The sequence below is a fragment of the Aethalodelphis obliquidens genome, unplaced genomic scaffold (genome assembly GCF_003676395.1).
Source record: "Aethalodelphis obliquidens isolate GAN/ISIS:26980383/991018 unplaced genomic scaffold, ASM367639v1 scaffold10, whole genome shotgun sequence".
Classification (NCBI taxonomy): domain Eukaryota; kingdom Metazoa; phylum Chordata; class Mammalia; order Artiodactyla; family Delphinidae; genus Aethalodelphis; species Aethalodelphis obliquidens.
The window spans coordinates 36,157,011-36,171,674 of NW_020837954.1; positions in this window are offsets into that span (position 1 = coordinate 36,157,011).

Consider the following 14,664-nt stretch of genomic DNA (forward strand, 5'->3'; position numbering starts at 1 on the left):
AAAACTTCCTAAGGTTGGGGAGTAAAGAAAAAAGAATGGAGAGAGTGAACAGACATGAATTTTTGTGACATTAGTTTAGCATGGGAGAGTATGTTGAATGGGAAGCAGAGGCAAAAGTGATGTTTTTAGGAGTGAGGACACAAGAGAATGTGTGTCCTGGAGACCTGGAGAAAGAAACCTGAAGAATAAAGTTGTGAGGGAGAGGATCTAAGAAGAGTAAGGGGAGCACATAAGAGGACTGATTATATGGTTGGCCATGGCAAGATAGACTGTTTAAAAATGCAGAAGATATTGAGGTGGGTGAGAAGTAAGCCTACAAATCCAGTGAGTAAAAAGTACAGCAGTTTGAAGGGATGGCCAAGCACAAGCCTGATCCAGTTGTAATAAGGAATAAAGGATTAGAAATGAGGCTGAATGAAATTTATGTAAGGAGATCTGGTTAAGTCAACAAGGATGAAGGTAGAAGCCGATTAGGGGAAGAGAAAAACCTGATAACTAATAGGTTATCTGTGATGGTTAATTTTATGTATCAGCGTGACTGGGCCGTGGGGTGCCCAGATTAAACATTATTTCTGGGTGTGTCTGTGAAGGTACTTGCCCTCCCCAATGTGGGTGGGTATCATCCGATCTGTTAAAGGCCTGAATAGAACAAAAAGCAGAGCAAGGGAGGATTTGTTCCCTTTCTGCCTGTCCATTTGATCGAGGGTATCAGTCTTCACCTACGTTTGGACTAGGATTTACACCACTGTCTCCTCTGGTTCTCAGGCCTTTGGACTCAGACTGGAATTACACTGCCAGGTCTCCTGGGTCTCCAGCTTGCAGACAGAAGATCAGGAGATTTCTCAGACTCATCTATCTATCCATCCGTTCATCCATCTTTCTATCTTTCTATCTTTCCATCTATTCCCCATTGTTCTCTTCCTCTGGAGAACCCTGACTAATACACCATCTCTACCAGTATACCTAGAGTATGTTTGTATGTGTATACATAGATATACATACATATACACATATATCCATTTTCCTTCCTATAAATATTTAATATCAATTTCTTTTCCTGCTTATTTATTCAGAAATGAGATTACATTTGAAGAATTAACTTCAAGTCACTTAAATCAAGTTATTACAATAAGAATTAATTTAACTGATGAGGACAAAAGTTAAGGCATAAAAATGGAAAAGAGAAGTCTAATAGGTCACATGTATGTTGTATTTTTGCAGTGGTCAAAGCATTTTTACATACTATGGTGATCTTCTTTGAGCCATACAGTATAGCTCTGGAATCACTCAGGCAGGAATTATTTTCCCTATTCTTTCAGTGAAGAAACTGGTTTTGACCACACAGATTCTCATCTTCTAAATCCGGATACAGAGCAATTTCTGTTGCAGTTCTCACATCATGTTGTCTTTCTGTTCATATAAAGGTTTTAGGTTTTATTTTTCAAAGGAGTGAAAATATGGAAGAGTAGAATCTTTTCAATGCTCAAGTTTTTATAAACAGTTAAGTTTAATGTCTAATATTTATACATTAATTTATTGTTTATAAGGAGTTTTAATAAAATTTCAATGTCCATTACATGTTCCTTTGAATTCCAAGACAGTCTTTTATTGCATCAGTATGAGCATTAGCAATTTCACCTTCCAGCTACCTCAACGCTAGACCCTGTGAAAAGTGCTTCAGTCTGGCAAAAAAATCAGACTTTAGAAGAATTACTGGAGAGAAAAGAAACCACACTTTGATAGCATTAATTACTTAGTTGAAACTTGCAGTCTGGATATTCAAGAAGCTTCTGACATATACCACATTACAGTCAGGCAGTAGAGAGACTAGCAACACAAAAATTCTCTTGTTGCCTGAGGCATGTTTTAATTTGAGGCTCAATGATTCAGTCCTACATGAGCAACTGAAATACAAACTTTCCTTTTGGAAGTTGGCTTGTGAGGACTTTGGGGTTAACATCTCTGAAGAGCTTAAGTAACATCTGCCAGAGTAGGACTGTTGTTTCATTTGGTTTAGAATTGTTTATAGGTAAAGACAAACTTTTATTAAATTCTGACATGTTTTCATTCTCATTTAATAGGAAAGAAGATATGTCATAGGTTGGGCAGCAATAAAGACAGCATTCTTTAGGGAGTATGTTAAAGTCATTAACACAGCACTTCATCCTGGCTTCTTTTGGCAGGACCAGCATCAAGGGACAGTTTCTGTTGAGTCTCACCTGAAATTTATTATTTACCAAGTTGTTTAAGATCTGAAAAATGGTGGGGCTGAGTGTCTCAGTGCTTTCTTCAGCTTCAAGGGGCCCATCTTCTGAGGCTGGTTCTTTCCCCAGGGTTCTGTCTCAGGCGTGTAATTTAAGAAGACTGCCATATTATTTTGGAGGTTAAGCTGAGAGCTTCCTTGGGTAATTGAGGTCACCTTCATGTGGGCAGGAGTTGGTTTGAGGTAATTCCATTTCTTTTAATCTTTCTTTTTCCTTTTCTCTGAAGATATTTTCAGAGATGGCAGTGAAAAAGGACAGAATGCTCTCGTTTTTTAGCTGTGGTATGTTCATGAATGTTCAGGTTTTAAATTCTTTGCACAATGTATGTTATGTATAATTCTTTATATGTATAAAATAGTTCATTACAAACCTTTTAAATATTGTTTTCAAAATGTTTTTTAAAAGTGATATATTCTCAGAAATTAGACTCTTCCTTTACTCTATTCCCTGTGTTTTTCTCTGATTTCGGCACTTGTGAGGAGAGAAGCAAAATTAAAGTCTTCTAAAAAAATCAACTCTTTCAAAGGCTAAGGATTATGGACTGGAGAGCTGGGTTGTAGCCAGTTAATTACCTTTAACAACTTAGAACTTAAAAGGGCATTTTATTTAATTTTTTTGTGTTTTTTCTCTCTCTCTTTTTTTTTTTTTTTTGCATTTTACCTGTGTTGTAGGATTTTTAAGACTTACTTTTAAAATGTTGCAGAGCTGTAGTACTGCAGAAACTGGATATAAAGCAGCATAAGAAGACCTAACGTTTAGAGTGAACTTGACTGAAATCTGATGGGAAAACATTTGGGTCTTCCTCCCTGCCACCCAACCCCCAACCTTGCCTGCTAGGACATTATCTCCTTAAATTAAAGTAACCTTCCAAAAATCACAATTTACATAATGGCTTTCTTATCATTTCTTTCAGGAGTGAGGAAATAAGAGAATGACCATGAAAAGCAATTATCTGGAAAAGGAGAGAAGATGTGTGAGAGGGGATAAAAAGGGCAAAGCCAAAAAATGTAGGAGTGTCTATGCCATAACCACTTTAGAACGCCTTTGCTAATGTCTGAAGGCTTCTGAGCTAGGGGAGGGATGATCCCAGTGAATAAGATACGTGTCATAAAAGGAGAAGAATGAGGCATGTTCTTTTCCTATTCACTGGATATATGCCATTTAGGATGATGATGGTGATGATGATTTTTGTAACATAAGGAAGAGAAAGCCAAGGAGAATGGTTTTGGCTTAGTGTGTGGAGGGTATACAATGGTCTTTCAGAGAATAAGACCAGTCCTCTGCTAAGAAAGTCTCAGAACAGGGCTATTAGCTTCTTTTCAAAATCACAATAACCATCCCGAATAAATGCTTGGTAATGCCATGCTGTCCTACTATGTTGTTCTGATCAACTCATTGCTCCACTCTCAACAGTAACACCATTCTCTATTCTTTTCAGAATTGTATACCATCTCTCCACCTTTTTCCTCATTCTTGACAGATAGCCTCAGTTCATACATCACTTGGAAAACTGAAGCTATCAGATGGAAACTTCGCCAGCTCACTGCCTCCAAACCAACAAACCTACGTACATCTGTCCTCATCTGTCCTCTTACTTTTTTTTTCCTATTTCATCAGATGAGTCCCTTTTCCTACCTAAATCCACTTCTTCCACTGGTGCTTTAGATATGACCCTTTCTGCCCTTCTCAGGAATTTCACTCCACTATCCCTTGTCTCTTTTGTAGTGATCCTCCTGCTGGTTACATAAAACATGTACAGGTCTCACAGTGAAACCTTCCTTCAATCACAAATCCTCCTCCTATGGCCTCACTGATCTTCTCCCCTTCACAGGGGAGAAGATCAGAAAATATGTACAGAAAATATGTACATATTTTCTGTCTCACTTTCTTATTTTATACTTATTCCCCAATCCACCCCCCTATCAATTCACCAAAGCAGTTCTTTCAAACATCACGGATGACCTCTATCTTCCTCAAAAGGCCAGTTTAATGAATTGCTTATTGTATCTGATTTGGTAGGAGTATTTGACGCAGTTGATTGCTCTCTCCTTCTTGAAACTTCTTTTGATCTTAATCATTCCACATTCTCCTAGATTTCCTTCTTTCTCTCACATGCTCCCTTTGTAGTTTCTTTTGCAGGACTGTCCTCCTTCACTCAGGCATCAAATGTTGTAGTTCCTCAAGCATGGGTTCTTGGCTGCATTCTCATGGAGACTCCTTAGGCAATTTCTCCCAACCCATGATTCCAAATGCTCCCCTTACACGAATGGCTCCCAAAGTATATCTTTGGCTCTGGACCATATATGTCTAACATCTACTAATGTCTCTTATTGGATGTCACATAGGTACTTCAAATTCAAAGTACTCAGGATGGAAGTCAATTGATTCTCCTCCACCCCAAATCTAATAAGACCTTTTCTACTATTCTTTGTACTAATGAAAGTCTCCACAAATCATCCAAGTGAAAATCAGAAATCTGGAGGGCATCTGTAATATTGCTCTCTCCCTCATTTGCTATCATGCACTGATTTCTAAAACTGGTCCAGCTTAATCTCCCAGCTAACTCCCAATCCATTCCACTCGGCTCTATCCACTGTCCCCTAGTCCTGGACATCATCCTCTCTTCCTGGGATTATTATAGAACCTACTAACTAGTAATTCAGTTTTTATTCTGACAGCCTTCCCCATCACAATTCATTCTCTGAATTACAGCAGGTGTGATCTTTTCAAAACAGAAATCAAAAATCATGATGCATCCATTATCTTTTAAAACATTTCAAGGGCTGTCCATTGATCTCAGGACAAAGACTTCAATCTTCAGCAAGGTCAAAATGATCTAATGGTATAGATATTAGATACCTCTCCACTCTGTGCCAGTTTTTCTTTATATCTTTTCTCTAACAACTGCAGTCTTTCTCAGTTTCTCAATGAACCATGCTCTCTCCTGCTCTAGAACTTTAATATATTTTGTTCAATACTTCTCCCCACTAGCCCTCACCTCATTAATCCTTATCCATCCTCAAATCTCACCTTTAGTAACTTATCTGGTCACTTAATACTACCATGGTCTCAATCAGGTTCCATGTGATTCACTGCCATAGAATAATGTCTTTTCCTTTGGACAATCTAAATTTGTAATTATTTATTAGCAAGATTTTATTATTAATCTCTCTCCCTCTCCCAGAAAGCTCCATGAAAGCATGGATCGAGCTTCTTTTTTGCTCACAATCATGTCTCCATCACTTAATCAAGTGCACAGTGAATAGAAGCATTTAACAGTTTTTAAATAAATAAAATTCTGAATAAGGTCATCATTATCTTCTTGTCCCCATGTTAATGTTAAATCCATGGTGATATGAGGGAAAAGGAAATAGGTAGGAGACTAGAGAAGTTAAAGTAATACTGAACTTATAACTTCTTTGTGAAAATTTTCTGGGCTGAGCTTGGGCTGAGATCAGTGGTCTCCAACTCCTCTGCATTGTGCAGGGAACTTAAGTATCTGTGACCTCCAGGGGGATATCTTACAGCACAGTCACTTCCTCATGCAATTCCCTCACTGGATCTTTGGTAGCCTGTTTCACAGAATTCAGATACCTCATCCTGGATTGTAGGAGTTTTGGGGAACGTGAGTTTATGTACCCCACTAAAGAGAAGCCCTCCATTTTGAACACTCCTAATCTTTGTTCACTTTGCCTCATAGGTTGCCCTTTCCTTTCCACTGTGCTTCACTCTGTCCCATGAATCAGTTGCCTTCTGGTATAATTAATTCCAGGGAGGCCAGGCTTGGTGAGGCCTTTCATTTCAAGTTATTCCTTGCAATTGGGCTTCTCCGTAGCCCACTTAGCATGAAACTGGGGGCGGAGCGGGGAGACAAGAAAAATATAAATTAAAAAAATTAATGTCAATATATTTTTCTGTACAGATTTGTATTTTTGTATAACCCTATACATGTATTGCTCTGTAAATGTGCTATGTTGCTGTTTCATGCACTTTATTTGTACAATATAGCAGGTTTCTATAACATACACCCTACCTTACAGCAAGTGCACATAAATATTGATAGACATCTTTGAAAAACTTTATCACTTTGTGCAACAGACTTAGGTTTCTCTGAAGACAAAAGCATCCCTGAAGCCAAGTTTTTTGTTTTAAAGCTTTGTACTCAATAGTAATGTAGGTAGTATATGTCATTACATTGTATAACCAGAGACAGGCTTGGAAGGATGAATTCACAAAGTGAGTCAGTAGAGAGCCCAGAAATTTTGCCTTCTACAAATTAGTTGATCCTTCTCTTCTCACTTTTAAGTGGGAGAGATGACTATAAACATCTGAAAGCTTGTTAATGTATTATTCATGAAAGGATGTTGTTGATGCATGCTTTTGAGTCTGAAGGTACATGTACTTACATCTAAGAAAGAAAGCAGTGAACAGAAATCCTGTCAAAGCACAAGGAAATATGTCATTATCAATTTGAGGATTCACTTTTTCTGGAAGGTTGTAAATATATCTTTTTAAAACTGCTGATCCAATAATGCATTGGTTATAAACCATTTTTACTTAATGCTAAATTCAAGTGTTCAGGATGATTGCAAAATAATGTAAAAAATAAAAGTGTTATTTTATTCAGTTATTTCTCATTGTATGATATATATGCATTGAACTAAAAGAATTATAAATGTCTATACATAAATAAATTATTTTAGCTACATATATGAATTTGTGCCCTTCTAGTAAAACTCATCTGAAACTCTGAATTTTTAAAAATGGGCAAACAGAAATTGACTTTTTGGTCAAATTTATAAAAAGGTATTGTTCTGAACCCATGGCATTATGCTTATGGAAATAAAAATTCTTACCTAGTGGTACAAAAATATGGGAGTGTGAATGGTTTATGGTACCTTCCTACCTTCCCTAATCTAGCTCCTCTGTATGGGCTGCCATGTTGCACAAGTCTCCCCTTGAGGTGTACAATGCAGTAATATTGCCTGCCACTTTAATATTTCCCCATGTTACAGAAAGGTCTTCCCTGATAGGTGTTCTAACAATCCCCTCAGAACTTAGCTCTTCTTTTGTAATGTAGTTTCATTGTATAATAAAGCTTGATGAATAGTATTTCCTCCAATAATTAATATTAAATGTTCAAATGTAAAAAAAATTAGTTTAAAGAATATTACAATGAAAACCATATACATAACCCTTAGATTCTATATTTGACATTATACACTGTAATTTATTTATTACATACCAGTCCACCTATTTATCTGTCTGCCCACACATAAGTCCATCTAATTTTTGATATGTTTCCAAGTAAGTGAAACATCAGTGCAGGTATCCCATAGTACTTCAATGTGTTCACACTAACCTAAGTTCCATCTTCGTTCACATTTCTTTTTCTTTTGAGATAAAATTTACATACAAGGAAATGAATACTTTTAAGTGTACTATTCTATAAGTTTTGTAAACAGGGTTTATCTAACTGCTATCCCTTTTAAGATACATTATAGAATATCCTAGAAAGTTTCGTCCTGACCTTTCTCAGTCCCTCCCGTTTCCTAGAGGCAAGTTCTGTTCTTATATATATTTTTAACAGTGATTAGTTTTGCTTGTTCTAGAATTTCATATAAATGAAATCGTACAATCTATACTCTTGTGTAATGCCTCTTTACTCAATGTTTTTGACATTCACCGATATTTTTGCATAAGACAATAGTTTGTTCCTTTTACTGTTAAGTATTATCCAACTGAATGTCTATATTACAGTTTGTTTATCCATATCCTATTGATGAACACTTGGACTCTTCAGTTTTTGGCTATACAATAAAATACAAATAATATTTCTAGACAGGATTTTTCTTTCAGCCATTCTAGTTGATATGTAGTCGTGTTTCATTGTGATTTTAGCGTTCACTTTCCTGATGTAAATTAATGACACTGACCATTTTTTTACGTGCATACTTTTATGAAGTGTTTGTTCAAATCTTTGCCAATTTTTTCTTATGTTTTTAGTATTATATTGTAGGAGTTCTTTATCTTGAATACCAGGATATTTTCGGATATATGTTTCACAAATATATTCTCTCAGTCTGTGACTTGCCTGTATATTTTCTTCATGATGAACTTTGGTGATCAGAGGTTTTAAATTTTGCAAAGTCCAATTTATTATTTTTTATTGTGCTTTAGTATCATGTCTACAAACTCTTTGATGTAGCCTTGGTCACAAAGATATTCTCCTATGGTTTCTTCTAAAAAATGTGTAATTCTACATTTGATCTATGATCCATTTTCAGTTAATTTTTGTACAAGGCATGATATTTAGATTGAGATTCATTGTTTTGCATATGGATGTGCAATTATTCCAACACCATATGTTGAAAAGACCATCATTTCTACATTTCATTTCCTGTGTAACTTAAAAAAACACCCCCAAATATCCATATGTGTAAGGGTCTATTTCTGGACCATGATCTCAGTATCTTTCCCTTCATCAATATACCCATGTTGGGGGTATTGTAGGTTTATGTTAAGGTTTTAAAATTAAGCAGTATGATTCCTCCAACTTTGTCCTCTTTCAAAATTGTTTTAGCTATTCTAATATATTTGCCCTTCCATTTAAATGTTAGAATCAGCTTATTTATAGGTAGCACAAATTCTGCTGGGACTTTGATTGAGCTTACATTAAGTCTATAGTTAATTTAGGGAGAATTGTTTATTTACATTGCTGATTATTCCAACCTATGAACTCAGTACTTGTCACCATTTATTTTAATCTACTTTCAGTTTTCAACATATAGGTCTTGTACTTGTTTTGTTAGATTTATATATAAGTATTATATATCTTAAGAGTACTATTTCAAATGGTATTGTGTTTTTTAGTTAACAATATTTTCATTACTAATGTATAGAAATATGATTGATTTTTTGTGTGTATTGACCTTGCATCCTTTGACCTTGCTAAATCATTTATAAATTCCAGATTATTTGTAGACTGTGATATCTTAAATTTCTTAACATGTGCAAATTGGAAAAGTGTTTATTTCTTTTTTTATACTATATATGCATTTTATTTCCATATCTTGACTTATTGCACTGGTTAGGACTTCTGATACCATGCTGAATAGAAATGGTGAGAGTAGTCATTCTGCCTTGTTCCTGATCTTATGGGGAAAGCATTCAGTCTTCTACCTTTAAGTAGGATGACAGATGTAGGATTTTTGTTCATGCTTTTTATCAGTTTGAAGAAGTTCCTCTCTCTTCTTGTTTTATTGAGAGTTTTTATCATAAATGGGGATTCAAATATTTCTCTGCATCTGATAATATGATCATGAGTGTTTCCTTCCTTGGACTATAAGATGTAGAGTATATTGACTGATTTTTTTCCCAGCTTTACTGAGATATAATCATCAAATAACATCATATGAATTTGAGGTGTACAATATAATGATTTGATACATCTAAATTGAAAAATGTTTACCACAATAAGGTAAACATTAAAAATTAGTAAATGTAAAAAATTAGTCAACACAGCCTTGACCTCACATCTTTGGGTTGTTATTAAAAGGTGAAACATTTAAGATCGACATGTACAGCAACTTTCAAGTGTAGAATATAGTATTGTTAACTATAGTAACCATGCTGTACATTAGATCCCTGGAACTTATTTCTCTTGTAGCTGAAAGTCTATACACTTTGATCAATGTCTCCCCATTACCCACAACCCAGACCCTGGCAACCATCAATCTACTCTCTGTTTTCATGAATTTGATGTCTTTAGATTCTACATATAAGTAAGATCATACATTATTTGTCTTCCTCTGGCATTTCACTTAGCATAAGGCACAATGGCAGGATTTAATTATTTTTATGACTGAATATTCCATTGTGTATATATACCATATCTTCTTTATCCATTAATCCATAGGAGACACTTAGGTTGTTTCCATATCTTGGCTATTACAAATAATACTGCAATGAACATGAGAATGCAGATATCTCTTTGAGATCCTGATTACATTTTCTTTGCATATGTACACAAAAGTGGGATTAATGGATCCTACTGTAGTTCTGTTTGTAATTTATGAGGAACATCTTACTGTTTTCCATAGTGGCTTCACCAATTTACATTCCCACCAACACTGCATGAGAATTCCTTTTCTCCACATCCTCACCAACACTTGTTATCGCTTGTCTCTTTAATAAGAGTCATTCTAACAGGTGTAAGGTGATATCTCACTGTGGTTTTGATTTGCATTTCCCTGAGGATTAGCAATGTTGAACAACTTTTTATGTTTCTGTTGACCATTTGTGTGGCCAGTATGTTGTCTTTGGGAAAATGTCTTCTGTCCATTTTTAAATCAGATTTTTTTAAACTAGTGAGTTATATAAATTCCTTATATATTTTGGATATTAGTAACCCCTGTCAGATAGATAGTTTGCAAATATTTTCTCCCATTCTGTAGGTTGATTTTTTGTTTTTTTGATTTTGTTTGTTTTTTGTTTGTTTGTTTGTTTTTGCTGTGCAGAAGCTTTTTTAGTTTGATGTAGCCCAACTTATTTCTTTTTGTTTTTGTTGCTTGTGCTTAAATCAAAAAAAAAAAAAGTTGCCTAGACCAGTATGAAGGATATTTTCTCCTATGTTTCCTTCTAGGAATTTTGCAGTGCAGGTCTTATATTTAAATCTTTAATCCATTTCAATTTAATTTTTGTTAGTGGTGTAAGATTGTCATCCAAATTTATTCTTCTGCATGTGATTATCTAGTTTTAGCAACACCAGTTATTGAAGAGACTATCCTTTCCCCATTGTATATTCCTGGTTCCCTTGGCAAATATTAGTAGGTTGTATATGTGAGGGTCTATTTTGGGACTCTAAGTTCTGTTACATTGGTCTATGTATCTGGTTTTTTGTCAATACCATACTGTTTTGATGACTATAGCTTTGTAATATACTTTTAAATCAGGAAATAGGATGCCTCCAGCTTTGTTCTTTCTCAAGGTTGCTTTGTCAATTTGTGGTCTTTGGTGATTCCACATGAATTTTTTGATTGTGTTTTCTATTTCTGTAAAAATGTCATTGGAATTTTCATAGGGATTGCATTGAATATATGTATGGCTTTGAGTAGTATGAACATCATAACAATATTAACTCTTCTGATCCATGAACATGGGCTATCTTTCTGTTTATTTGTGTCTTCAGTTTCTTTCATCAATATCTTATAATTTTCAGTGTATAAATCTTTCACTTCCTTGATTAAGTTTATTCCTAAATAGTTTATTATTTTTGATGTCATTGTAAATGAGATTTTTAAATTTCTTTTTCAAATGGTTCATAATTAGTTTATAGAAATGCAACGGATTTTTGTATATTTATCTGGTATCCTACAACTTCACTGAATTCATTGATTAGTTCTAACAATTTTTTGGTGGAGTTTAGGCTTTTTCTATGTACAAGATCATGTCACCAGCAGACTATTTTACCTCTTTCTTTTCAATTTGGATGCCTTTTTTCTTGCCTAATTACTCTGGCTAGGATTTACAGTACTATGTTTAATATAGTTTGGCAGTATTTTATTGAGAATTATTATATCTATATTCATCAAGAATACTGGCCTATAGTTTTCTTTTCTTTCAATATCACTATCTAGCATTGATATCAGGGTAATGTTGGCCTCATAAAATAAGTTTGGAAGTACTCCCTCCTCTTCAATATTTTGGATGAGTTTGAGTAAGATTGGCATTAATTCTTCTTTTAAATGTTTGGTAGAATTCACTATCTGGTCCTGGGCTTTTATTTGCTGGGAAGTTCTTGATTACTGATTCAATATCTTTATCTATCACTGATCTGTTTAGATTTTTTATTTCTTTATTATTTCATACTGATAAGTTATATGTTTTCTAGGAATTTATCCATTTCTTCTAGGTTATCCAGTTTGTTGGCATATAATTGTTCATAGTAATTTCTTATGACCCTTTGCATTTTTGTAATATCAGTTGTAATGTCTCCCCTTCCATTCCTAATTTTGAGTCCTCACTGTCTTTTTTGAAAAATCTAGCTAAAGGTTTGTCAATTTTGTTTCTCTTTTCAAAAACCAACTTTTAATTTTATTGAGCTTTTTACTTATTTCTTCTCTAATCTATGTTATCTCCTTTCTTCTAACTTTGGACTTAGTTTTTTCTTCTTTTTAGTTCCTTAAGGCATAAAGTTAGGTTGTTTATTTGAGATTTTTTTTAATGTGCTCACTTATCACTGTCAGCTTCCCTCTTACCACTGCTTTTGCTGTATCCCATAAGCTTTGATATTTTGTGTTTCCATTTTTATTTGTTTCAAGATATTTTTTGATTTCCCTTTTGAGTTCATCTTTGACAATTTGGTTGTTCAGGATTGTATTGTTTAATTTCCACATACTTGTGAATTTTCCAGTTTTCCTCCTGTTATTGATTTCTAGTTTCATACTTTTGTGTTTGGAAAAGGCACTTGAAATGATTTCAGTCTTCTTAAATTTTAAGGGTATTTTTAATTTCTTCTCTCAGTTCTTTAAGTTTTTATGTATATTACATAAATACATGTGCTATACACATTTCAAAGATCTTTTATTTTGTGCACCATCATTCAGGATTGTTTTGTCTTCTTGGTGAACTGCCACGTTTAGCCCTGATAATTTTGTTTGCCCTGAAGTCCACTAATCTGATGTTAATAAAACCACTGAAGATTTCTTTTGATTAGTACTTACAGGTTATATTTTTATAATGCTTTTTTAGAAAACCCATCTATAGCATTATATTTAAAGATGGGTTTCATGATTGGCAAGGCTCTGTCCCACAGTCTCTGAAAACCCCATTGGTGTGAGGGTGGGGTCCAACTCCTTCTGTAGAACTTGCCTATAATAGGTCTGGTAGTCCAAAGGGTACTCTTCTGTAGGTCAGTCCTCTTCTCAGCCCTTGGCTAGGGTGTGGGCTTTCCTTGAGGCTAATTTTGTCTGCATTGATTGTTGTTTCTGAGTTGCAAGCTGCTTTAGTTACCAGGAGACAAATATATGCTTATCCTAGGAAACTCACTGAAACATTATCCATTGAGTCTCAAGGTTCCAGCCAATTTGACTTCCTTTTCCCACTTTCAAAGACTTGTGATAGTTTTTTTATTTCTTTCAGGGTTTTAGTTTTAAATTTCTGAATGAATAGGGTGCACTGTTGTTAATTTATCTTGTCTAACACTGGGTGCCCAGACTTTTTTATTTCTGTATGAGTCAATTTTTTCTGTTCTTTCACATGTTTAGTTTGTTTTTTTTTTTTAAGGTGGATACTAAAGTTTATGATGGATACATTGTAGAGATTCTGAATTTAGTTATCTTTGTCTTGAGATTAATTCTTATTCTACCCTACAATTAACTCAACTAGGTCAAACTTCAAATTCAGCTTTCTTGTTTAGATCAGCAGTTGAAATCTCTGATCAGTTCTTCCACCTTCAAGTTACTGTAGACACTGGTGTCTCCTCTGCAATTGCACAGTTTCTCGATTAGCCAAAAATTTCAGTGATTTCACATTTTACATGCAGATTTGGGGGCTTCCATCTGTGGGACCTCCTCCTTCTTAGATTCTCTGCCCCTTAATTTTTGTTCTACCAGTCTCAAACGTTGTCTTCTGATATATAAAGCTAGTAAAGCTCAAGTTTTCTGACACCCTGAACAGTTTTCTGATGTCTTGAGCCATGGGAAGATTGGGGTATGAATCAGACAAAAAAGTTTTAAATTTACAAATATTGCCAGGATCTTATCTTTCCTGTCTCTCAAAGGAAGATTCCCATCCAGTTTCTACCTGATTTTGATCACTATCCAGTGCCTTCATACAGTTGGGTGATGTTATATGTTTGACCTCGATTTTATATCTGGTATCTCTTTCTGCTGTATCTGCTAGAGGTTTAGTCTCAGCATTCCACATTGCTGTTACTGGAATCTGTACGCCCCCTTTACCATTTTTTGTGGATATCACATGTTATAATAGTGAAGGCCAGGGAAGCTGTCATTCATGCCATGGACCTGCCTCTTAGTTTATGTTTAGTCTTGTTAACAAGAAATACAACCCCATCCCCCTTTTTAAAATTGTTGTTTAGTTCCAGCACTTGAACCAATAAGATTATGTGCCACAATCTCACCCTTGAGGGAGTTATTTACAGACAGAGGCAGCCAGCAGTCTCCAGGGGTGCTGAGATTCCCTCTTCAGGTCAAGAGGGGCCAGCACTTAAGTCAGAGGTTCACAGGTGAAAGAGCACTGGTGTATCTGGACAGAGCATACCCTTTTTGCCTGAAAAAAGTGTGTAAGAGTGTTTCCTTTAGGGTATCTGCATAGAATCATTACCCCTATAAGAAAACTCCAGATATCTCCTGATAATATTTCTTTACCAAGTCAAATT